At 46.6% G+C, this 25,467-nt stretch overlaps 1 protein-coding gene and 1 long non-coding RNA gene across 3 annotated transcripts in view; one reads left to right on the top strand and one right to left on the bottom strand.

The window, feature by feature from the left end:
* Positions 1-25,467, bottom strand: part of GPR45 (G protein-coupled receptor 45) — a 110,055-nt gene that overhangs the window by 63,673 nt on the left and 20,915 nt on the right. The gene's annotated exons all lie outside the window — the stretch shown is intronic.
* On the top strand, positions 22,848-24,458 carry LOC131485277 (uncharacterized). The gene is made up of 2 exons (XR_009248743.1): positions 22,848-23,042; positions 23,309-24,458. It is a non-coding gene; the product is annotated as an uncharacterized LOC131485277 (long non-coding RNA).

The raw sequence follows: 25,467 nt of genomic DNA, 5'->3' as shown, positions 1-25,467 counted from the left end.
GGTGCCCCGCTGCTTTCCCGTTTTAGCAGTCACCACGTCACGGATAAAATGTTGCCCTGCAGGAAAACATAGCGCCTGGGGCAGTTTAGAGACCTCAGGGGCTTCTGCGTATGGAGACAGTGGGGTGGTTGAGTGAGAGGGATGTTGTACAATTTTTTAAGTGCTAATGGATCTGAATCTTAACTAATTCCCTACAGCTTGACCTCCTGTGGGTAGATGTCCCTGACCATCCCAGCCCACAACACCAGCTTCTTTCTCTAGAATCCCAGGCTCTCTCTATCCGGCTTCATTTGTGTCACTCCCATAATGCCCTGTGGTTCGCACTTCTCCCCTCAGTGGTGCTTGGCCGAGCGGGTGGAGAACGGAGTCTCTCCAGCTTCCCTTGGAACCACCTGGGGTCTGGTTACAAGGCAGAATCTCATTCACTAGGTCTGGAGTGGGGTCTGAGTTTCTTCACTGCCACCAGGCTCCCAGGGGAAGCCCATGTGGCTGGTCAGGGCCCGTGCTTTGAGTACTGAGTGGGCAGGGGATTGAGTGTGGCCCGCAGACAGACGAACCTAGGCTCACATTCTACTCTCCCCCTTAACAACCTATGCAGGCTTAAGCTCTTTACAACCCAATTTTCTTAATTTAAAATGGGCATATGCACGTGGTAAGTTTGTGGATAATGGCTATTCTCCACAGTGTTGCATATGTTTTTTTCAAAATTTTATTTAAAGCTTGGGGCGCCTGGGGGGCTCAGTTGGTTGAGCGTCCGACTTCGGCTCAGGTCATGATCTCACAGCCCGTGAGTTTGAGCCCCGCGTCGGGCTCTGTGCTGACAGTCAGCTTGGAGCCTGGAGCCTGCTTCAGATTCTGTGACTCCCTCTCTCTCTGCCCCTCCCCCACTCTTGCTCTGTCTCTATCTCTCTCAAAAATAAATAAAGATTAAAAAAAAATCTTAAAAAAAAACCAGAAGGGTATTGGGGCGCCTGGGTGGCTCAGTCGGTTGAACATCCGACTTCAGCTCAGGTCATGATCTCGCCGTCCGTGAGTTCGAGCCCTGCCTCAGGCTCTGTGCTGACAGCTGGGAGCCTGGAGCCTGCTTCAGATTCTGTGTCTCCCTCTCTCTCTGCCCCTAACCCACTCACATTCTATCTCTGTCTCTCTCAAAAATAAATAAACATAAAAAAAATTTTTTTAAATAAAAAAATAAAATTTTATTTAAATCCAAGTTAATTAACATAGAGTGTAATAATGGAGTAGAATTTAGTGATTCATCCCTTACATGACACCCAGTGCTCATCCCAACAAGTGTCCTCCTTAATGCCCATCATCCATGTAGCCCAACCCTCCACCCACCTCCCCTCCAGCAACCCTCAGTTTGTTCTCTATATTTTATAGAGTCTCTCATAGTTGGCCTCCTTCTCTGTTTTTATCTTATTTTATTTTTCTTTCCCTTCCTCTATGTTCATCTGTTTTGTTTCCTAAATTCCACATATGAGTAGGGTCATATGGTATTTGTCTTTCTCTGACTGACTTATTTTGTTTAGCATAATACATTCTAGCTCCATCCGCGTTGTTGCAAAGGGCAAGATGCCATTCTTTGTGAACACTGAGTAATATTCCAGTGTGTGTGTGTGTGTGTGTGTGTGTGTGTGTGTGAGTGTGTGTATACATACCACATCTTCTTTGTCCATTCATCAGCTGATAGACATTTGGGCTCTTTCCATAATTTGGCTATTGTTGCTAGTACTGCTCTAAACATTGAGGTGCATGTGTTCCTTCGAATCAGCACTTTTTTTTATCCCTTGGATAAATACATAGTAGTGCAATTGCTGGGTCCCAGCGGGTATTCTTTTATGAGATAGTCATCCAGGTGTGGCCACAAGAGGAGACACAGGGAGGCTCAGGAGAACAAAGTTTACTACACTCACAGGTCCTAGGGACGGAAGGCACACCAATCAAAGCCTCACGGGAAAAACACCAGGGTGGTCAGGAGGCAGAAGACAGGAGCGAAGGTTTAAGACACAACCCTTATTGGCGTTTCCACAGGAAGGACAAGCAGGGCTGGGTGAACATCGTAGAATGGCTAGTTTGAATAATTTTGGCAGACTGTGGGCTATCGGGGTGGTTTCTAGTCCCTGACACCTAGCCCTGGGACGATTCACGCAGCCCCGGGCTGTGTGGGGCCAGATGGAGGACGTCCAGCTCTGGACTGGTCAGCTTGCATATCAAGGGTTGGCTCCTGCCTGGCCCTTTGCCATCTCCAAGAATTGGCTGGCCCTGGGAGAGGCAGCCCTCTCCCGCCAGGAAGGTCTTGTAAGATAACAAAACATCATAATATAAATAGGAAGAAAGTACGAGATATACGATACATACATAAATGGAACTCCTAGATCGTGAATTCTTTATAGCTTCCGTTGTTTCTCTTTACAGCGCTCATATGACAGGCCAATCTGCCACCTTCTGACCCTCGTTGGGGTGATTGGCCGATGGTTTAGCGCGCAGCCTGGCTCACAGTACTCCATAAATGGCTGCATCGATCTGGTTACTTTTATGATGCTTGCTCAAAGCTTTCCCAAACCTACATGATTCACAGCAAAGAACTGTCCCACGATCCGCACCACCGGTGCTTTCCAGGGCGAAATGATGAGGCACTGTGTGCGCCGACTCTGAGGACGAAGCCGGATGTCTGCCACGATCTGTGTTTATTCCGAAGAGCACAAGCAGAACATCAGCCTCTCACTCCTTGTGTGTCTCTTAAGCCTGAGCCCATCCATCAAGACTTTCCACAGAGAGGAACAAACGGTAACGATCTTGGTACGAGGCAGTTTAAAGTCGCCTTCCTGTTGCTTATAAACTAACTCACCCCCCAAACTGCTGAGAAATCCCTGCCTGTCAGATATTTTTTCTCCTAATTGATAAGAAAGTGCTCAAAAATAGAACTGTCATCTGACAAATTCTGGAACTAATTGCCTTACACATGGCAGGCTGCTAAATGTGACCAGCATTCTCCCCTCTGCTCAGTGGTTCCCAAGGAAACGAGGTTAATACATTCATGACTAACATTTGCCTTGTGAGCCCCGGTTCACTGCAGTAGGCATATAGCATGCAGGAAAAGTGCTGAGAACATCGTTTCATGCATTTTCCGTCTTCAGCATGAAGTGCACACATCTCAACCAAAGATTAAACAAATGCTCAGTCAACCATCAAAAATTAATCAGCATCTACACTCGCCTCACACTTTAAATGCCTGCCTGGGTATTCTGCTGGTACCACAACACGAAGGTAGTCATGATCCCGAAGGGTAGTTAACCCTTTAGTTATGAATGGTTAATTTTTGCTTTGGTGCTTTTTGGTAATTTCTTCATTTTCTTCCATGGGCGTGTGTTACGTTATTAAAAAAAAAAAAAATACTACAGAATACCAGCCTACGGAAAATTGTAGATATCATTATTTTTTTAAGAGTTTATTTATTTATTTTGAGAGAGAGAGAGAGAGAGAGAGAGAGTAGGAGAAAGACAGAGCGGGGAGAGAGAGAATCCAAGCAGGCTCTGAGCTGTCAGTGCAGAGCCTGATGTGGGGCTCAATCCCAGGACCCTGAGATCATGACTTGAGCTGAAATCAAGGGTTGATGCTTAACCAACTGAGCCACACAGGTGCCAAGTTGTTTTTTTTCTTTTAAGTAAGCTCTACACCCCACATGGGCCTTGAACTCACAACCCCAAGATCAAGAGTCACATGCTCTTAAAAGATTTTAAGATCTTTTATCTTTGGGATTTCTCTGTTATGACCAGATACAGTGGTCTTTTTTTTTTAAATTTTTTAAAAATGTTTATGTATTTTTGAGAGACGAGAGAGACAGAGCACGAGGACGGGAAGAAGCAGAGAGAGAGGGAGATACAGAATCTGAAGCAGGCTCCAGGCTCTGAGCTGTCAGCACAGAGCCTGATGTGGGGCTAGAACCCACAAACCATGAGATCGTGACCTGAGCTGAAGTCAGTTGCTTAACCGACGGAGCCCCCCAGGTGCCCCCAGTTGTCATTTTAAATATCCTACTTGACATTAGTTGGGCTTTCTGAGACTGAGGAAGCTAGTTCTCCCATCATTTCTAGAAATTCTCAAGAATTTATGTCACCGAATGTTCCTTCTCTCTCATTCTCTGTTTTTTCCTTTCTGCCACCTTAGTTAGACATTTGAGGGGAGTTCTCTTTATTCTCTGGTCTCCTAACATCTTATATTCCATTTCATCATCTCCCAGTTGTGCTTCCCCGGTGACTTCTTCAGGTTTTTCCTCCAACTCATGAAGTCTTTCTTTTGCTGAGTCGATTCTGCTCTTGAGTCTGTCCAGGGAGCTTCAGTTATTACTTTTTTTCATTCACATGTTCCTGGCAGAGAGCTTTAATCCCCCTTGGAATTTCTGATGGGAGCGTCTTTGTTAGGCTAATGAGACCAGGATGGGTGCCGGTCACCAGAAGGACCAACCTGTGATGAAAGGGTTGGAACTTTCAGCCAGCTGGCATTCAGGAAGGAAAGGGGCGATGCAAATTGACTCCAATGACATGGTCAATGATTCTGTCAACTATGCCTACCTACGAGCCCCTGAGAAAAAGTGCACGGACATCAAGGATTCCTAATTGGTGAACACACTGATGTGCTGGTAGGATGATGTGTCCTGACACCAAAGGGAGAGAGTTCAGAAGCTCTGTATCCCTCAGAACGCGCCTAGTATGTGTCCCTTTATTTGTATCCTCTGCCCCACTTATATCCTTTACAATAAACTGTAATCATAGTGCAACACTTGCCTGAGTTCAGTGAGTCACTCTAGCAAATTACTGAACCTGGAGGGGGTCATGAAAACCCCTGGATGTATAGCCAGTCAGTTTGTATAACCCAAAGTGTGGCTGGCATCTAAAATAAGGGTAGTGTTGTTGGGGCCGTGCCCTTGAACTTCTGGGGTCTGTGCTAACTCCAGGTGGTTAGTGCCAGATTGCGTTACGATAGATCAAGATGCAGTTGACATAAAAGAGAATCTCAAACCTCCCACTTACTAAGTGTGAGACCTTGGGCAAGGCCCAAAATCTCTCTGTGTCTCAGTTCCCTTATCTTAAAAAAATGATAGCTTCAGCCGTACCCACCCCAGAAGATGTGTGAACAATAATAAGTGAGACAACTCAATGTCTGGCTCACATAACTGCTCCATAAATGTGAGTGCCGCAAGTTCCTGCTCAAATGTCACCATATCCAGAGAGTCGGCACTGCTGTCCCAAAGAAAATGTTACTCCTCTTTTCTTGCATGGATACTTTCTGTCCCTTATGCTGCTCTGTTTTTCTTTTAGCCTTTACCACCACTTCTGTCAGTCAGCTCTTTCAGTGATACTGCTTTGTAACAAATCTCCCTTCAAACTCAAGTCACTTCCTGTAGCAAACGTTTCTTCTCATGCGCACAGATCTGCAGGCCTGCCGGATTGGTGGCTCTCGGCGGGGCTCAGCTGAGTGCCTCTGCTTCGTCTTTAGTCTTCTGGGCTTGCCTCCAGGCTGTGGGTTGGGTTCAAGCCAGCTCTGCAGTGTCTCATTATTCTGAGTCCAGAAACTACTTCAGGGCATGTGCTCCTGGCAACGGCAGAAGCAGAAGAAGCAGGCCAAAACCCCACAGGCAGATTTCAGGCTCTTCTTACAACATGGCCACAAATATCCCATCGGCCAAAGTGAGTCACGTGACCAAGCCAACATCGAGAGAAAGGTATCTACCTTCAGTCAGAGAACCTTCACTGTCAGTGGCAAAGTGTGATGTGCAATTCTAAGAGGAGCACGCCGTGAAGAATTCCGAAATGATGCGCCAATCTGGTGCACCACTTGACATAGTGTATTTTCGTTTGTTTTGTTTTTTTGTTTTGTTTTAAAAAACATTTTTTTAACATTTATTCATTTTTGAGAGTGAGAGAGACAGAGCATGAGGTGGGGAGGGGCAGAGAGAGAGAGAGAGACACAGAACCCGGAGCAGGCTCCGGGCTCTGAGCTGTCAGCACAGAGCCCGACACGGGGCTCGAACCCACAGACTGCGAGATCACGACCTGAGCGGAAGTTGGACGCCCAACCGACTGGGCCACCCAGGCGCCCCTGTTTTCATTTGTTTTTATCTTGAGTACTTTTCCTGCTCCTCTATCATGCATTTCATGAGGGCAGGTATCTGTCAACTGAGTGTGTGAATGACTGAATGCATTAGCCAAGTAGGAACAGCAGTGATGTAGTCATAGCTCTCGCCATTCCATGGTACAGCTGCCATTAAGGTGTTTAATGGCCAAAAAGAGGGGAGAGGTGGGCAGCTGGGGCTCCCTTGATGCGGAAGAGATGGGGCACTGCCACACCGGATGGCCAACTGCCTCCTTATTCCGGAAACCCACAGTAGGATTTTGAAGTAAGCCCTCAGCTATACACGTAGATAACTTTACATCCATCTTCAAGGCAAAATTCTGAAGCAGGAGCCACATGGAAGTTACCAAAAGCCAACAACAAAACAACATTTCAGTATCTCAGTTCCCCTGATTTTTCCAGCATTCATTCTAAGGAAAAGCTGTAGCACTGAGTTGACTTTACTAAAGCAATGCTCATAAGCTGGCCAACAGAATTAACCAACTTTGATTCAGTCAGTAGAATGCTACCCTTGAAACTGGAAATATTAAGCGTGGTCTTATATATACATATGAGATATACTTGATATATATATCTCATATGTATATATTAGTTTCCTCAAGTAGTAACAACCATGAATGGAAAGAGCCCTAAAAATACAAATTCTCTGCAATTTCGCAAATGCAGGGACAATGCAAAGTCTAATAATAAACTTGAGACAGACTAAATACTGCATAATTAGCACACTTGAACCAAAGGCAGCAGAAAAACATGTAATTAAATCTGAATACTTTAGGAAGAAATAAAGATGGTCCAATAAATAGCGAAATCAACCAGAATGAGGAAGATTAGAAAAGGCAACCTCTGACTGATTTCCCCGATAAGAAGATTTGAGGCCAAATAGACCAAAATGGAAGAGACGGGGGAAAACACACCTACTGGTACAAAAAAGCAAACATGATGTCACTTCAAAGAGCAAATGGTTACTTTTCCAGCAGCATCCCCGAAGGCTGAGTTCTCTTAAGGCTGCTAAGAACAAATAAACAAAAGTGTGTGAAATTCAGTTTTCGTGTGCTCATTAAATAGTAACTGTGCATAAAACCTGAGGTTAAGAGCTCTGGGGACAGAGCTATAAGGGGCTTGGCCCTTGTCACTTAAGACCCTTGGAGGAAGCCCCTTCAGTGAGCGAAAGGAAAGGAAAGAAATGGAAAGGGAAGAGAAAGGAAGGAAAGGGGAGGGATGGGAAGGGAAGGGAAGAGAAAGGAAGGGAAGAAAAGGAAAGGAAACAAGGATGGAGGTGTCCACATTACTGTGCATCACACAAGACTGAAGTTGTCTATGCCTTTGCTGAGATAGGGTCTCACCACAAGGTCTGCTTGAAGGGCCATAAAGGTGCCCTGGGTGAGAAATCTGGCCCAGATCCCCTTTCGGTCTGCAGTTTCCCTCAAGCCCTTTCTTCAAGTTCAGACAGCGTTAGACGAGAGGAAGGTACAGAACCCCCTTGGCCTAAGTTACTTTAATTAGAACTTATTTAAATGAGCACCAATATTGATGTTGGAGTGAACTACTTGTGTTGTGGTTCTTACACAGCCAGAAAACCCAAGAAAACTACAAATCCAACATAGATCGAATGCTAACATTTTAGAAAATCAAAGAAAGAGCAATAAACTTTCTGCCCCTGCCAGTGCCCAGGATAAAGCAGACACCTGTTGCGTATGTATGGAATGAATGCCGGAGGGTGATTTTATCATTAGAGGCCTTGGAACTGACTTGGTAAAGATGTAGGAAGAGGCTGCAGCCAAAGCTGTTGGTGAAACATCTCTGAGCTCTCTCTCTCTATCTCTCTCAGGGAAGGAAGGGATGGGCGCTGGGCTTGGCAAAGAGTCTCCCCCTGGCGGAGAAGTACCCCAGAGGCAGGGACCTCTGCCAGACTAGTTCCCTACACTCCATGGCCCTGGGATAGTCTCACACAGAGTGGAAGCTGAACCCATGTCTCAGCCCCTCTGAGCTGCGATAACAAAGTACCACGAACTGGGTGGGTTACGAACGATAGAAATTTCTTCCTCCCTGTTCTGGAGCCTGCAAGTCTGAGATCAGGTCTCAGCATGGCCGGATGTTGGGAGTCTCCTTCCAGATTAGAGACTTTTCCTTAATCCTCATGTAGTAGAAAGACGGGGAGAGAGCGGTCGGGGGTTCTCTCTCTCTCTTTTTTTAAAATTTTTTAATGTTTTATTTATTTTTAAGACAGAGAGAGACAGAGCATGAATGGGGATGGGGCAGAGAGAGAGAGACACACAAAACGTGAAGCAGGCTCCAGGCTCTGAGCTGTGAGCACAGAGCCCGACGCGGGGCTCAAACTCACGAACTGTGAGATCATGACCTGAGCTGAAGCTGGACACTTAACCAAATTTGAAAGTGACTAATCCCATTCTTGAGGATTCCTCCTTCATGTCCTAATCGTCTCCTAAAGGGCCCATCTTCTGATACCATCATATTGGGGGCTAGGATTTCAACATATGAATTTGGGCTGGGGGGAACACACACTTTTGGACCATAGTCTGATGTATCTGTGAAGTGATTTTGTGTCTCCTCTGCCCCAGATGCCAGCCCTCTTTCCTGGGCCCACATGCGGCAAGCTTCTGGAGACTCTCACCCTGCTTCCCTGGCACCTGCAGCTATCCTGGCCTATGTATGTCTTCAGAGCATGCAGACTGGCAAACATCAGAAAAGTGAGCCGCTATTTCAGGAAAGGCAAAAAAAAAAAAAAAATCCAGAATCAACACAGGACGGGAGGCCCCCCAGCCACATGGGGTAGGTATTCAGTTGCTGTCCACCACTGACAGAAGAGAGGGACATCGCTGGCCTGAAGCTTAGGCAACCTTGAAGAAGGGAATACCTTGAACACTGAGGTCATTTCAATAATCCACTGGTTTAGAAATTCTGTCTCTAACTTCTCTGGCCTTCTTGTCTTTCTTGTAACAGAGAAAACGGAAAAGCTGAATTCCCAGCCGTTCACCTGGTTGCTGTGAAAAGAATCGCTGGGGGAAAGGCAAGTGTTGGCTACAGCTTGCTCAAGGCCCCAAGAGGCTCATGGGATGCCTCTCGTTGGTTGGTGGCCTGCCTCAGGGCACCGAGAGCTGCTCCCGAACCCGGTTCTTAATAGCAGTGAGCCCTGCTCTCACGGATCCTACAAAGTTCAGGAAAATGTTCTAGGAAGCTCTTTGCCTTCTGGGGCTGGAGGATGCAAATGGGACCCACAGAAGCTTTCTGTGGCTTAGGCAGACCACTGTGACCTTCTGCAGGGACCTCTACAGAATCCTCCCCTCACATGCACAGACACAAACTCAGTTTGCAAGGCTTTATTAGGCCTTTTTATCTCTAGAACATTTTGTGCTACCTCGACCTCCTTCAAAATCTTCCAAGGCTTCCAACCATGCTTAGAATAAACATCAAGGGCCCAACGTCACTGTCATATTCAGCCCGGCTTCCCCTCACTTCTCTGTGGCCCTGTGAGCCTATGGTTCCTAGAACAGCCAAGAGTGTTTCTACCCCAGGGCTTTTGCACTGTCGTTCCCTGCCGGGAAGTTTCTCCAAATGATGCCATGGTTCACTTATTCACAGCTCGGCTCAAATGTCACCTCCCTCACCCCCTGGTGAAAAGAACTCTCTCTCCTTCTACTCTGCTGCCTTTTCCCTTAAAGCACACACCTCTACTTAACCCTACATCATACATTTGTTTGTTCTTTGACTTATTCTCTGTCTCTCCACAGGCACTGAAAGGGATGGGGCTTCGTCTTTTACTGCCCACCATTTTCCCTCATGCCTAAAATAGTGTCTGGCTGGAAGTGTGGGAATAATAAGTATTTATTGACTGGCCAGATAAACACAGCTTCCCAGAGGACAACACAGTCAATCTATCCACAAGCATATAACAAATGCTTCTGCAGAATTTGTTGACTTATCTAAAGGAATGCACATATTCCTTCATCTACACCATCACTCTGATAAAAATTAGCATTGAATGACAGCCCCAACTGTGGAGGACTTAGCAGGTACTGGACACTAGGAATGCTGTTAGCAGGGAATTTGTTTCTCCCAAACACCTTACTAGGGAGGTATGCTGTCTCTGGGAGAGAAGGGGCCACTGAAACCCAGCGATCTTAATGACCTGCTATTTGAGAAGCGAGACTCTGGACTGTCCAGGTGGGCAGCAGAGGGAGCCAGGGATGAGCCGGCAGGCAGCCTGCTTCGGCAACGAGGCTCTCCAGGAACCAGTGAATCTCGGATTGGCAGAAAGACGCCTAGCATTTTGGCTTTTCTCCAACGTCTGCACAGAAAAAATAAGACTATAATTACTTGCTTCCTCCTCTCTCTGCTAGGGGAGCCCCCAGAGGAGGGATGACTGGCTTTCCAGGGAACCCCCCAGGCTCTGGTGGTAACAGTGATTCCCAGCACAGGCTGCACAATAGAACCATCTGAGGAATTAAAAAAATACAGATACTCAGGCCCCGCCCCCTGACACGCTGTTTGCTCCCCAGGAGTAAGTCAGGGCATTGTCTTTTTTAAAAAGAGCAACAATTGTTTCCAATGTGGGGGAGGGACCCACCAGAACCCCAGAAGACCTGGGAAGGAGGGGAAGGGGGGGACTGTGGGGAAGAGATTGAGGCCTTCATGTCTAAAGTCGGGATCAGAATGACTGATTCGTCCTTTTGCCTCAGGCTCCAATATGACTCAACACTGTCAAGGATCCTGTCTTTATTTAAACATTTTGATATTTTGCTCATTGCTGACTTTTTACATTTGGATTCCCCAAAACATTTTGCATTAAAATATTATTTATGCTGGCTACTGAGGGTTTTTGTTTTGGCCACCTTAAATTTTGTGGTCTCACCCAGGGGAAGGGAGTGGCCATTGATTGAGAGCCCGCTGCTTCCGGGCCCTTGGCAAGGGGGGGCTTTGTACATTTCATCTCAGCGATTGTTCATTCATTCATTCATTCATTTAGAAATACTTTGGGAGCATTGATTATATACCAGAAGGTTTTTATGCACAGTGGTGAACGTGATACCAAAGATCAGGTTAAGGACTTGACTGCCTTTTATTTTATTTTATTTTATTTTATTTTATTTTATTTTATTTTTATTTTTTTAAACAAATTTTTAAAGATTTTATTTTATGTTATTTTTTTAATGCTTATTTATTATTGAGAGAGAGAGAGACACACACACACAGAGTGTGAGTGGGGGAGGGGCACAGAGAGAGGGAGACACAGAATCTGAAGCAGGCTCCAGGCTCTGAGCTGCCAGCACAGAGCCCGACGCGGGTCTTGAATTCACAAACCGCAAGATCATGACCTGAGCCGAAGTCGGACGCTTAACCGACTGAGCCACCCATGTGCTCCAAGAATTGAGCACATTTTAACGCAAAATTCGGCAATAATAATAATTTTAAAAAGCAACCGCAAGCACCACTTACAAAGAACGAATTATCTGCCTGGCCCACTCTGGATACTTTAATACCATTCTCCCTAATCCTCTCAAGGGAGACAGCATTCCAAGATTCTCAGAGACATTTGTTGAGTGACCACAAGGGAAGCAGCAGAACAGGATGTAACGTAGGGGTCTCTCTTCCCCTAAAGCTGCGCTCTTTCTGGTCTAGTATACCGACTCTCAAGATGGAAATGTGTCCTTTATTTTGGTATAGCACATGCCCAGGGCTTTTGCATTATCTGTAATCTTCATAACAGCCCTACATAAAAAGTGCTGTTAGCTCCATTTTACAGATGAGTAAACTGAGGCTCAGAGAAATTAGGCTAAATTGCCCAATTCACACAAGCAATAAATGCCAGAGCCAGGGTTATTGGCGACCTCATCCAGGGTTGGGCCACACAGCAGGCTGCCTTGAACAGATCCCTTTGCTGTCACTCTACAATTTTTTAACAGATTATTGTCATCCCCCAACTTCTGTTATCCATCCATGTCTCTTCTGTCTACTAGGATGTCATGAAACACATCCCCTTCACTTCCTCTTTCTCACGTTTCCTTCTCACGTCTTTTGCCTGGGTTCTAGAGTCAACGCTAGGCTAGTGATGGGGAAATTATTTTGTTCGGGAAAAATCAAAAAGAGCAGCTGAGGCCTCTGAGAGAATATGGCGGAAACAGGAAGAAGCTTTCTGTCAGCAGCCTGGGGTTTGGAGGGGCCACAGCAGATCCTTTTTTTTTTTTTTTTCAGGGCAGCTGGTGTGCTGAGTCTCTGGAAGTTTCTATGGAGACACGTCTGCTGCTTTCTCTGTCTCGCTCACCTGCAGCAAAGCTCCGGGCAGTGGCTCTCACCAGATCCACCTTCGAGGTCCAGTGAAGACCACTGTCCTGAGCGAACCCACGGCTCTATTGGAACAGGTCCCCCGATGAAGTGGCCCTTGTTTGAAGAGGGAGTAAAACGGAGGCAAGCCCCACATTTGCCAGTGAAATTCCCCAGAGTGGTTTTGTAAAAGGTTATCCTAAAGTGAATTTTCTTTTCCACAAGAATGATGCTCTTGTTCAGGCCGTGATTCTGTCTCAGAGAAGCCATGGATACGACCCAGTTGAGCTGGAGTGTCCTCACCAGGTGTCTGTTCTTCTGCTGGCGGAGCTCAGGTTTGGTCCAGACATACCTGGGCATCTGGGAAGTGAGCTGGACCCTGGTCTGGGGGACACATGACCCAGTCCTGGCCAATGTGATATAAGGCGAATTGGCTGGGGTGCTTGTGGAGAAAGATATATACCCTCCTATCAACATCCAGGGCAGGAAAGGCAGGAATGAAGCTACTTTGTGCTCTTGTGGCTACACAGGACTGGAAAACCAGAGAAGCACTCAGGAGAAGAGGGATGTGATGTTCTGGGGGTTGCTAACAAGTGGCCAGTCGAGCCTTAGACCTTTTGTTCCTGCATTAATCAAGTGTCTGTATTGCTAAAACCACCTTTGGCTCAGTTTTGTCTTCCTTGAAGCCAAGCACACAAGTAACAGAGAGGCCAACACCAAGCTGAAAAAGCATGGTTAGAGCTCTAGTTAGTGATGTCAAGGACGCCACAGCCTGAAGGGTCTCTGGTTTATCTAGCCTGACACCCTCAGTTAACGCGTGAGGAACCCCGGGGTCGAGCAGATGGAGTGCCTTGCACGGAAGAGCCAGCAGGAAGAACCACCCCTTGCATGTGTGGGGTGCAGAGGCTGTGCACCTCCATTCCAGCCACCCATTCTGTCCATTTTGGGCTCCAGCCAAGCCCCCGCCCACCACAGAGGACAGGAAAGCCTCTGGGGACGTGCCTGTCTGAACTGACCCTTCCTTCCGGCTCCCTCGGTGCCCTTTATACCATGCGGGGCCCCCAGTCTTAGAGGAGAGTGGTGTAGCAAATTAATTCTCTCTAGGGTGGTGGGGACTTACTGAGGTACCACTTACACTTTGGAAGATTCAAGTGCACAGCTCAGAATAAAAGGAGTAACTTCCCTGCGCTGGAATTTCAGGACCTTTGTTTAGAATCCCTTCCTAATCCCCCTAAAACCACACCACATCAGGCCCCGGGTATTCTGCCCACCACCGGTCAAGGGGCAGCTTCTCAAGCCAGTCCATTTTCTTCCTGAAGTTGGAGAAGACGGGAATCATCTCGTGCTTTCAGAGCACAGACTTGGCAGCTGTTGAAACACTTTGAGGAAACCAGGAGACTCAGCACCCTGGGCTCTCTTCCCACTTTGGTTACTCAAAGCAGAAACGAGACTTCCATGTGCCGGGTGTGGGGCCAGCTTGCTTGTTCAACCTTTCCATTTATTCCCATGGTAATAGCTTGGAATTGGAATCTAAAGGGTTAATTTTTATTTTTTATTTATTTATTTATTTATTTATTTATTTATTTATTTATTTATTTTTACTACCGGGTGAACAAGGCTCAGAATGAGAATAAACTTTCTGGAAGCCACACGCACCTGCTGAAGCCTCATAGCACGAGAGGGAATCCCAGTCTGACTGGGGCCAAAGCTCATAGGCTCTTTCCCTACAAGTACAACTTCCTGTTCCAGAACACATGACGGCAGCTGAGTTCTCACGACTGGGTCCAGGCCACAACTGCTTACAGGAGGTTATGTAATCTGAGGGTAAAAGGACACTGGAATGACAGACCCAGGGTGGTCTGTCTATATTTATGAGGTACAAAATCATAACTCCACACACGACCAGAAGCTTCAACAAGCTCCAGAAAGATGAGAGCTAATGCATGAGAGGAAAAGAAATACCTAATTTTCATCTTAAAATAGAGTGCTTCTTGGATGGGGTGCTCATTTCCTAGGACTGCCCGAACAAGTTCCCACAAACTGGGTGTCTCAAAACAACAGAAATGTAGTCTCTCACGGTTCCGGGGGCTGGAAGTCTGAAATCAAGCTGTCGCCAGCATTGGCGCCTTCTGGAGTCCTGAGGAAAAATCTGTTTCTGTGCCTCTTTCCCAGCCTCTGGTGCTCGTTGGTAATCCTCAGCGTTCCTTGGCATGTATACACCTCATTCCGATTGCTGCCTCCACCATCATGTGGCATTCTCACTCTGTGCCTGTGTGCCTCTGTGTCCAAATTTTCTCTCCGTTTATAAGGACATCAGTCAGAGGATCAACGCCATCCTAATCCAGGGATACCTCATCTGACCTTGATTATATCCGCAAAGACCTTATTTCCAAGTAAGATCATGTTCACAGGCACTGGGGTTAGGACTTCAACCCATATTTTTGGAGGACACATTTCAACCCGCAACTGTTGGTAGAGTCTTTATCTTTTTCAAGAAATGCTGGACTATTTAGAGATGAAAGACTGTGATGAGACACAGGGGGTCTGCTTCTAAATATTTGGAAGTGGGGCAACCGGGTGGGGGTCTAGATTGTAACAAACCTGGCCAGGAGTTGGTAATTGTTGAAGGTGAGTGATGTCGTTATACGTGGGGTTTTTTATACGTGTTGTGGTTATCCATAAATCCACAAGATTTAGAGGCTTAGGACAACAACGCTTACTATTCTCTTTCAAGGTGCTCAGGGTTGAATGCGCTCAGCTAAGATGAGGCTTGCTTTGGGTCTCTCATACAATTACAGTTATCAGATGGCGGCCGTGATGGAAACAGCTCAAGGTTCACTAATGTGCCTGCCTGGTACATGGGCTGGGAAGACTCCAACATCTGGAGCTCCTTGGGTTCTTCTGTCTACTCTGTCTTTCTGTCTCTCTGTCTCTGTCTCTCTCTCTCTCTCTCTGTTTCTCTGTGTGTATGATTCTCCTATGACAGTGAAGCAATAGCAAACTATGCCACCCCAAAATATGCCACTCTGGCATGAGAATTTATTTTGAGCTGAAAGCAATGAAGAAAAAGCAGATACAAAAAAAAAAAAAAAAAGCTCTCTGCCCTCCTCCTATTTCCCTAAAGGCAGGACAGAAATTTGTAACGGCGTTTCCCTCTGCTCTCTCACAGGAAGGACAGAAGGTAATCACCAGAGGCAGCTCTAGACCCTTATTGGTTCAAAGATGGCACGAGAGAAATCTACATAAACTTTTTTTTAAACATTTATTTATTATTGAGAGACAGAGAGACACAGAGCGTGAGCAGGGTAGGGGTAGAGAGAGGGGGAGACATAGAATCTGAAGTAGGCTCCAGGCTCCGAGCTGTCAGCACAGAGCACGATGCGGGGCTTGAACTCACAAACTGCAAGATCATGACCTGAGCCGAAGTCACTGGCCCAACCAACTGAGCCACCCAGGGGCCCCTACATAAACTTTGCTAAAAGTAGCCCTTATTTACCATTCGTGTCCTCATATATCTGCTTTTCCACAATTTGCTGCCCTCAGAAGTTCAAAATCCTTTTCCTTTGTCTTGTCAGTTTTCTATAATATTATAGGTCTTTACTAGGATGCTATATAAGTCCAAGTTCAACGACCCTTTGAGCAACTCATCACAGAGTTGTTCCATGTGTGTGTGTGTATGTGTGTGTGTGCTGTACATGTTAATAAACTTCTGTTTGCTCTTGTTAATCTGACTAATTTACAGGGCGCCAACCAATGAACCTTAGATGGGTAGAGGGAAAACTAATTTTTCCTCTCCTCTACAACAGCTCTTAAGATTCCTTTTACAGTAGCCAGGGCTCCCAAGGTGCATGCCCCAAGAGAGATCCCCACGCTGACTGTGTACTGCCTTCTCTAGTCTAGCTTGAGTCACACAGCATTATTTCCATCACACTCTTCAGTAGGGGCAATCACAAATGTCCAGCCGGGTACACAGGAGAGGGACACAGATAGTGAGAGGAATGTCAAATGACTTGCGGACCTGTTTTTAAACAACCACAATGCTATTGTCTCTACTTTTGTGTATGTTCAAAATGTTTCCCTCATAAACACACACACACACGCGCACACACACACACACCCTCCCAAACAGAGATTTATAAAATGCTACTGGGGAAGTCCCTTTGCTTCCTTAAATTAGTTTCAAATTAAAGTAATATAAAAGTTTTACCTGCATTTTGGAGGCAAGGAAAAAGAAATAGACTAGAAAAGAATGTTCTTCCACTGCCGCATATCATGCAGAAAAGTAAACATTAACATTAGGATCTGAGGAAACCGAAACCCTGTTTTCTTACATCTTACAGTCTGTAATTTTGGTTCTCTTTGCCTATCATCTTCCTGCCCTGGGGTCTGGTAATGTTTGCCAACATACTTAAACCGCCACAGAAGAAAGAATGAACATCTTGCTCCTTCTTAGCCAGGTGGAGGGAGGCAGCCTGGGGAAGCAGAAAGTGAGGTGTGCAAGAAATGAATGGGAAGACTCTTCCATGAAGGGGCTCTGCCATCCAGGGAACCCTTCAGTGCTTCCCTGGGGGGCAGAGAGGGTTTGTGGACAGAGAATGGGTGGTGGTTATTGGTGGAGCTCACCAGGTATTTTCTGTGGGTCTCCAGTGCACTGTAAGACTGCCTTCTCTGCTCCCTTGAGGTTGGGAATGGCAAGCAACTTATGTTGGCCAGCGGACTGTGAGTTGTACCCTTCTGGGCTGATTTGAAGGGCAATGTGGGTGGATATACTCCTTCTTCCCCCTTGGCCCTTGGCAGTGGAGCCTCCCACAGTCTGGGTCTCTCATTCATCCCTGGATGAACGTGATAAAAGGAAGACCCCTGGCCAGTCCATGGCCAACATGGGGGATGAACAACAGTAACGCTTTGTTGCTCTACGGGGTTGTTAGCCACAGCATAACCTTGCCCCACCTTACTGCTACAGCAGGCGTGGACTCAGGGCCAAACCTCTACCACCAACTGGGGGTTTGAGCAAGTTAGTTGCCCTCGCTGAGTAAGATGTACATATCACGCTTCCAATAAGCTATAGAAAATATTTATGAGGCTTCAATGAAAGATATATGGGGAAGCACATAGTAGGTGCCCAGTGAAAACATTCTCTGACGTGCTGGTTCCCTCCAAGGCCTTGGTTTCTTCATCATTAAAATGAGGTCATGAGCTTGGACTGGATGGTCTCCAAGGGCTGCTCCTGCTCCCATTCTATGATAGACTGAAAGACTTTTATACAGTCACATTGTAGAGTCTGACACTGGACTTGTCATGACAATGATGGATTATTTGGAGGAGGGCACCAAGTGCCCAGCCGTGCCTTTTTCCTTCTTGGAAGAGAGATAGGATTGTTTCTCTGCCCTGAGAATCATTTATTATATTATGTTCATAAAACAGTCGGCAGTCCCTCACAAATAAATACGTACTCAGAATCGTTGGATGTCCCCATGAAGCTTCATGGAGATGCACCCAGAAGGTGACTGGCAGACCTCGGAGGAAATCGCATATGTTCATTTTTTTTTTTTTTCCGGCTTCTGATTAGCCATTCCAGACATTGGCTGTTTATTTTTCACTTGCTTTATGTGATTAGATCTGCTTGGCTGACTGCATTTTAAAGCTTCATTCTCACTAAAACCGGTCTGCCATTTAATAAGCCTAAGGGGAGAGGATGGCTGCTGTAAATCGTAAGAAGCCAAGTTAAACTTGACCCTTCCTTCAACCCCTTTGTAGCGTTTTCTTCTCCATCAAGCGCTCTTCCATGGCAACACAAATATTTGCAGACTCCTCCCCCAACAGATCTTACTCCCGCGCACGACTCCTTTAAACAACAAGTAATTACTGAGCACCTACTTTGCGCTGGGCTCTGTTATTAGGTGCTAGGGTGCAGCATGGGGTCTACCCTCACAGAGGATGATGGGAAACAGACTTTTAATGGAACAGTCAGCTAACTAATGAAAAGTGACAAGGATGGTAAGACCTGGGAAAGTGATATCTATGGTGCAGAGACCACAGCTGCACGGGCGTGCGGTGGGGTCAGGGGAGGGCTCCCTCTCCCCACGTGCATGTTCTCCAAGCGTGTGCTTACACTTTCCCGCTTCTCCCCTGGGGATCTTACACATTCCCACCTGGTTGCAAGGATTCCCAAATCTTTACCCCTAACTCCTATCGGAGCTTCCGGCTTGCATTTTCTTTTGTAAGTTGTTATTTATTTATTTAGAAAGAGATAGAGAGAGAGAGACCAAGGAGGGCGGCAGAGAGAGGGAGACAGAATCCCAAGCAGAGCCTGATGTGGAGCTCGAACTCACCAACCGTGAGATCCTGACCAGAGCCGAAATCAAGAGTTGGACACTTAAACCGACTTGAGCCACCGAGGTGACCCCCAGCTTGCATTTTCCAATCCCTTGTAATAATAAAATCAAACAGATATCAAGCATTTCCTATGTGCATGTTTTACATATATTTATGCAATTCTTATAAGTCCTCTTGTTCGTTTTACTTATTTTATTTTAAAAAATTTTTTTGAATGTTTATTTTTGAGAGAGAGAGACAGAGACAGAGCATAAGTGGGGGAGGGGCAGAGAGACAGGGAGACCCAGAATCCGAAGCAGGCTCCAGGCTCCGAGCTGTCAGCACAGAGCCTGACGTGGGGCTCGAACTCACGAACTGTGAGATCATGACCTGAGCCGAAGTCGGACACTCAACCGACTGAGCCACCCAGGCGCCCCATTTTTGAGGACACTAAAGTGCAAGTTTTTACACTACTTGATCTTTGTCACAAGACTTAGAAGTAGCAGAATCCAGATTTGAACTCTGAGCTCGGATACCAAGTCTGGGCCCTGGACTACCCTCCATTCCATGGCCACCTGGATGGCCCTGGGCATCTCATATTAAAATATTAAAATGCCTAAAAGCAAGCTCTTCTTTCTCCTCTCATCCACTCACCCTATCAGAGATCTGTCCCTCTTTCTGTCTTCTCTGTACAATGGCATCTTTACTCTCTCCGCCACTTCAACTTGTCACCTTGATTCATCTTTGGCTCTCTCCCTGCCTCCTCCATCCCGTGTAATCACTTTCTGAGTTCTGTGACTATCCCCTTGCAAAGTCTTCTAGATCATTGTAACAGCTCCCATGCGACCCACTCTCGGCCTCATTTCTCTCCGACTGATCCTGCAAATGACATGCAATGTTTGCCCTCCCAAATGGCTGGGTCTGTTGGGTTCCTCCCTCGCTCAAGGGCCTATGGCTTCCTAATGAAAATCACGAATCCTAAGTCTCATTTTCCCCTGAGACCTCTCTTCTGGGTAGCAGGTATGTCCCCTGGCATTCATCCACGGGCACCCAAAACTCAATATGCCTCAAACCGAACCACACCTTCCACGGCAAAGATTCCTTTCACCCTATCCATTGCCCCATTTTTTTTGTCTGCGGAGTGTTAGCTGGGCACGAGACAACATTTCCCATTTTCCCTGCAGTGAGGTACAGCCATGGGACTCAGGTCTGGCCAAAAAGATGTGAGCAAAAGGGATCTGGGAACCCTGGGGTCATGGCTTTCAGGAAAGAGGTATGCTCTCTCCTATTTCACTGGAGCCAGGTGGACTTTGGTGGTGAGCCATTGTGGATCCCGTAGATGACCGAACAAAGGAGAAGGAGCCTGTGTCCCAACACAATGGAGCTAAACTGCTAATGCTTCCACATCTACGTGGAAAATAAATAAGCTTCCCTTCTAAGTCATTTCGTCTGTGTCTTGTAGGGGTGGGAAATATTTTTTTTTTTTCCCAAGCCTTCCAAGCTCTTGACTGGGACTCCTAAAACGAAAGACAGGTTGACAAGAGGCGAGCATACAAATTTATTTAACCCAAGTTTTACATGACACGGAGCTTTCACGGGGAAAAGAAGACCCAAAGAAATGGTTAACTCTGAGTGTTTTTATGCTGGGTTTGACGAAGAGTGGAAGGTCGGGGAAAAAAATATGATCGGATGAAGGGTATGAGCCAAGTGTGCTAAACTGGGGGACACTTAGCAAGGCCCGTTCATTCCGATTCCTGGGGCTGTCCAAGATAAGATGCTCTTTTTCTCTGAGCATAGGGAGGGCACTTCTCACACGAGGGTTTTATGACCCGTTTCAGGGAAAGGTCAGACAGCCCTTGTACACGTCATTTCTCAACTTAATTTATGCTTGAAATATGCAGTATGTCAAGGAGCCATATTTTGGGGGTCGTTGTGTATGTGTGTGTTTCATGTGGGTAGGCACCCGGGCCATGACTCACCTCCGCTCAAATCCCCTCAATGACCAAACCCATTATGCAGGACAAATCACCTGTTCTCGACAAATGAGCGCCAGGGTGGGGGGGTGGGGGGTGGCAAGACGAGAGAGGAGCAACTCTTACTGATTTAACGAGACCCAAGGGCATATCAACTAAGTGCCATGGGTAGATTCTGTTTGGACCCAACACACCGCTGTTAAAAGATGTCTCTGAGGCAGTTGGGGAAATTTGAAACCTGGCTGAATATTCGATGATATTTGGAGTTCGTGTTAATTTTTCAATTGTAATAATGGTATGATGGCATGTTCAAAAAGAGTCTTTTCTCTTAGAGATACATACTGAATACTGACTCAAACGATATATCTGGGGTTTGGTTCAAAATAATCCGGGGGGTGGGGGAGGGGGCACTGGAAAAATATCAACGAGGCAAGACTGGCTATATATTGATACAGTTCAATGTCAGCAACGGGTATGAGGACGGTTCGTTACACTATTCTATTTTTCATGTGTTTTAACATTTCCATAGTACATTTTTGAAATTAAAAAAGCAAGTGTGCAATGAAATCTACTGCCTTCACGGTCAAGTACTGAGGGTGCCCTGCAAGTGTTGCAGGCTGCCAGTCCTCATCCCTAACCTCTGCCGTCCGGACGCCCGTCACTCCCCCTACCCATCTGGGCCTCCAGCCTTGCGGAGCCCACTGCTTCTCCCAGGACTTTGCAAACATTCTCGTACCTACTAGAAACATTCTTTCCTGCCTGCTCTCCCCTGCTCCCTCAATGGCTCTGTTGGGCCCTGTGTGCCTTTCCACGACCCACCCCACCCCACCCCCATCACCTCCACATTGTTTAGGGCCCCATCCTCTCCTCCCAGAGTGGCCCAACAACACCTCAAAGGCAACCCCCTCCACACAGTTCTGAGTCCCTTTGCTTTCTGCCGTCTCTCCTTCTACAGCTGCAGTTCCTTGGAGGTGGCAATTATGACCTCTGAAGAGTGTCCCCAGAGGGCTAACACTGTCTCAGAGTACGCCGAGTGTTCAGGGCAAGAACAGAATGAGTTCAGGGGGAAAAGGTTAAGCCAAGTGAGCCGTCACTTCGACCACGGGTAAGCACCCGTGAAGAAATGCAGGGCAACAAGCCCTGAAGAAATGCAGGGCAACAAGCTAGAGGAGGGCTTCCTGGTTGTAAGTGAACCACCTCTGGTCATCCCAAAGTAGGGGGAAGAGTTCCAACCTGGCGTTAAAAAGAAGACAACAGGCCCCAAATGGAGTCACTCACGCTAAGCTCCACGTCACCAAACCAGGATTTACCTCTGTTATGGTCTCAGCCTCTTCCAGAAGTGCGATCTGAAACCAGTCCATCGGGAATCATTTGGTCACCACTGGTGAGGTTATCTGCCTGATAGACCACAGTTGTCCCCTACAGGAAAATGACTTGGCACAGCCAATCTGTTTTTTTGCTAGCATAACTTCCTTGTTCCTGCCCCCTTCTGCCTGTAAACGCCCTTCAAACTGTAGAGGCCCTCAGATCTTCTTTCTGTCTGCTGGGTGGAATGCTGCCCTCTTCACGAATTGTTCCAGAAAGCCAATAAGATATTTTAACTTTCACTTAGTTGAACTGGGGGTTTTAACAGTGGGGACGGCATCGTTTTAAAAAAGACACTAACCTGGGTTGCCAAACTTCTTCCAAAGTGAGGAGAGCAGACCGGGAAAACGTCTCTGCTACGAATTTGCTTTTTCCAACATGGAGACTAGATGCTTCCCCTCCTCCTGGAAGCCCCAGGTGGCTCTGGGCCACCTAACAGGCAGGTGGACTGTCTGGCCTCTTTAATGAGAGCCCTCCGGACAGGGGTTAGCACCTCTAGTCTGTTCCGTCAGCAGAAGAAAACTACCCAGCAGCAAGGATGGGAGGCTAGCACCCTCTGGGAGTCTGAACTATAAATATCTATGGAGACAGATTGCTCTGTGGGGAATAAAAATGGAGAAATTTGTGATTAACAAATATGGAAGCGCCTCATATCTCTTCGGTGAACAGGATTCCAATTATCCTCACTTGCCTCTGGGCTCCACGGGCCAGTCTGTTTGTAATTTCCCATAAATCCTTTAAGTCTGCAAAGTTCCTCCCACAGATGTTGCCACCAGCCGCTGCCCTTTCATGGGGGGTGGAAACAGCACCCAGAGGAAGCCACTCCATTCACTTCCTGACCAACTGAAAGGCAAGAGAAAAACTAAGTGACCAAACGTGCCAGGCCTTGTCTCACTCTCTTCTCAGATTGGGAACTTGAGAAAGAGGAGATTATATCGAATCAGATGAGGCAAAAACGTTATTTCCTGGAAGCAGGTCAGTGGCCAGTTGTGACTGGCGAGGGCTCTCTTGGTGGCGCCCTGGGCGCTGGGACGCAGCCCTCAAAGAAACCCACGGAAACTCCTTGGAGCTCAGAGTAACACGGGGAATACAGGCACTGACCAATGTGGCTACAACAGCTCTCCCAGACCGACCCCGGGATCTGGGGACGATCTGTGAAACCGACACATGAACACGCTCCTGACCGTTGGACCCCAAGCACACTCTGTTCCACCTGATTGACTTAGGAGCCTGTTTTGCAGAAACTTGACCGATGGTCACAAGACCAAGGAAGACAGGAACCAACCGGGAAGAAGTCTGGCAGCTGCGAAGAATGGACCGAGAGGGAACAAAAGTAACCTCTGCGACCACACAGGCGAGACCTCCCCACCACGGTAACGCCAGCGCCTCCACCCTTGGCACATAGGAAATAAAAGCCTGGGTCGCCGGGCGGCGCCTGCGCAGAAACGGTGAGGGCCTCCCCTGTACCTCCCCACTTCCCAACTTCCAATCACCTCCATCCACCTTCCAGCTCCCCGCCCCCCTCGTTAAATCCCATAAATACTCTGCTTCCCCTTATCCTCCGGGAGGCAGAACCGGTGTCAGTGTTCGGCTTCCAGTGCATCGAAAACCGGCCCCTCACGCTGTGACATTTGGAAATAAGTCATGGAAGAAAAGGCGAACTACAAATCGGGCCGAGCTTCCAAGGGCAAACAAGCCCGGTTTTCAGTCCTGCCCTGCCACCAGCTCCTTTCTCAAGGTGCACGTGAGTGTTTGACGAGAAAAGACGTGGAGAAAGCAGATGATGTCGTACAAAAAGCAGAAGTGGTTTTTCTGTCCACAGGGTCTTGGCCATGTGGTCTACCAGTAGTCTGTTGTTTAAATTAGTAACCTCCTAACAAGTAACTCCACCCTTGAAACTGCTCTGTCCACAGCACATGTCTCATACAGTAGGAGGGGGACGGAAGGGGTTATTTATTGAGAACGTGCTACGTGTTTTACACATGCTGTTTCATTTAATCTTCTAGCAGCTCTGTAAGGCACTTAACGTTTTTTCCCCTCTTCTACAGATGAGCAAATAGAGGCTAAAACTGGTTACATAATGGTCTGAGTTCAAAGCCCTGCTCTTTCTAGAATGTCATGACTTTTCAAACGTGCTCCAGCAGGACAAGAAAGGCCTAAGCTTGCTGGGATGTTTCGCTGAAAAAAAAAACAAAAAACAAAACAAAAAAAAACCCCAATAATAATAATTTATAATGATAGCCTTTTTCCAATTTGCATAGAAAGCTAATTGAGAGAATTTTCTTAATTCCGTGTTTTTCTCCTACTAATTTCCCAAGTTTGGGTGCCTGCTTATACCCCCTTATCTGAGAATGGCATCAGCAATCCTAAAAGGAATAAAAAATTAGAAAAGGATAATTAACAACTATTCATTCTTCATTCGGTGGGTTTTTTTTAATTTGGAATGAATTCTCCCAATTTTGATTTTTATATTGAATTTGTGTTCCAAGGGCCTTGGGGGCACACGGGAGAGTTACATGCACAAAGTTCATTAAAAAGGTGTTTGGATTGGATGTCCCGAGGAGGGCTGTCCATCTGAGGGAGAACATCAGGATGAACCCAGCTCCAAATTAGCAAGGACACACCAGGGGCGATGAAATTAATTTCCTAGTCAAAAATAGCTGGTCATGTTCCTTCCTCACCTTCAGCAAGTAGCTTATCTACACCGGTTTCTATTAGGAACAGGAAGAGTCTTCGGTCACTCAATAAATCACCGATTTCCCACAGAAGACATGTCTCTTTCATTAACGAAGGAGGGAAATTAGGCCATTGCCTTACAGCTATATAACAGTATTGTTATGCTGCAAACAATTATATAAAAGCCAGGTCCCACTGAGAAGCAACCTCCCAGGACAATAAGAAAGGAAAGAAATAAAGAGCTTTTGAAAACAGTCAGGTCTGAGGCTCTGTAGTCCTGCTGAGAAGCCAATTTCTTCCTTCCTACAGCCATTTATTCAGTTACCTCGATATTTACTTATCCAACATTCTTTCAGCCCCTCACTGTGCTGTGTAGTACTTTACTTGGTTCCAGGATGAAGAAACATCCTACCATCAGGAATTCTGTAGTCTGGTGGGATACAAGAGTGGTAAAGAGAATTTACACAACACTGTGCCCCCCAGGCTCTGCTAAGTGGGTAAAGAGTGCTGGGGGGGAGGGGCACAAAAGAGTGTCATCTCATTGAGAAAAGAGGTCGTATTTCCACATAGTAGTGATGCTCCCCCCAATCTCAAGATTTCACACAAGCAACAAAAGAAAAACAGATAGATTGGACTTCATCAAAATTTAAAACTTTTGTGCATCAAAGGACCCTATCAACAGAGTGAAAAGGCCACTGATGGAAACGTTTGTAAAACATATATC

Source organism: Neofelis nebulosa, chromosome 9, assembly GCF_028018385.1.
Source record: "Neofelis nebulosa isolate mNeoNeb1 chromosome 9, mNeoNeb1.pri, whole genome shotgun sequence".
Classification (NCBI taxonomy): Eukaryota; Metazoa; Chordata; class Mammalia; order Carnivora; family Felidae; genus Neofelis; species Neofelis nebulosa.
This window is presented reverse-complemented; position numbering and strand designations above follow the sequence as displayed.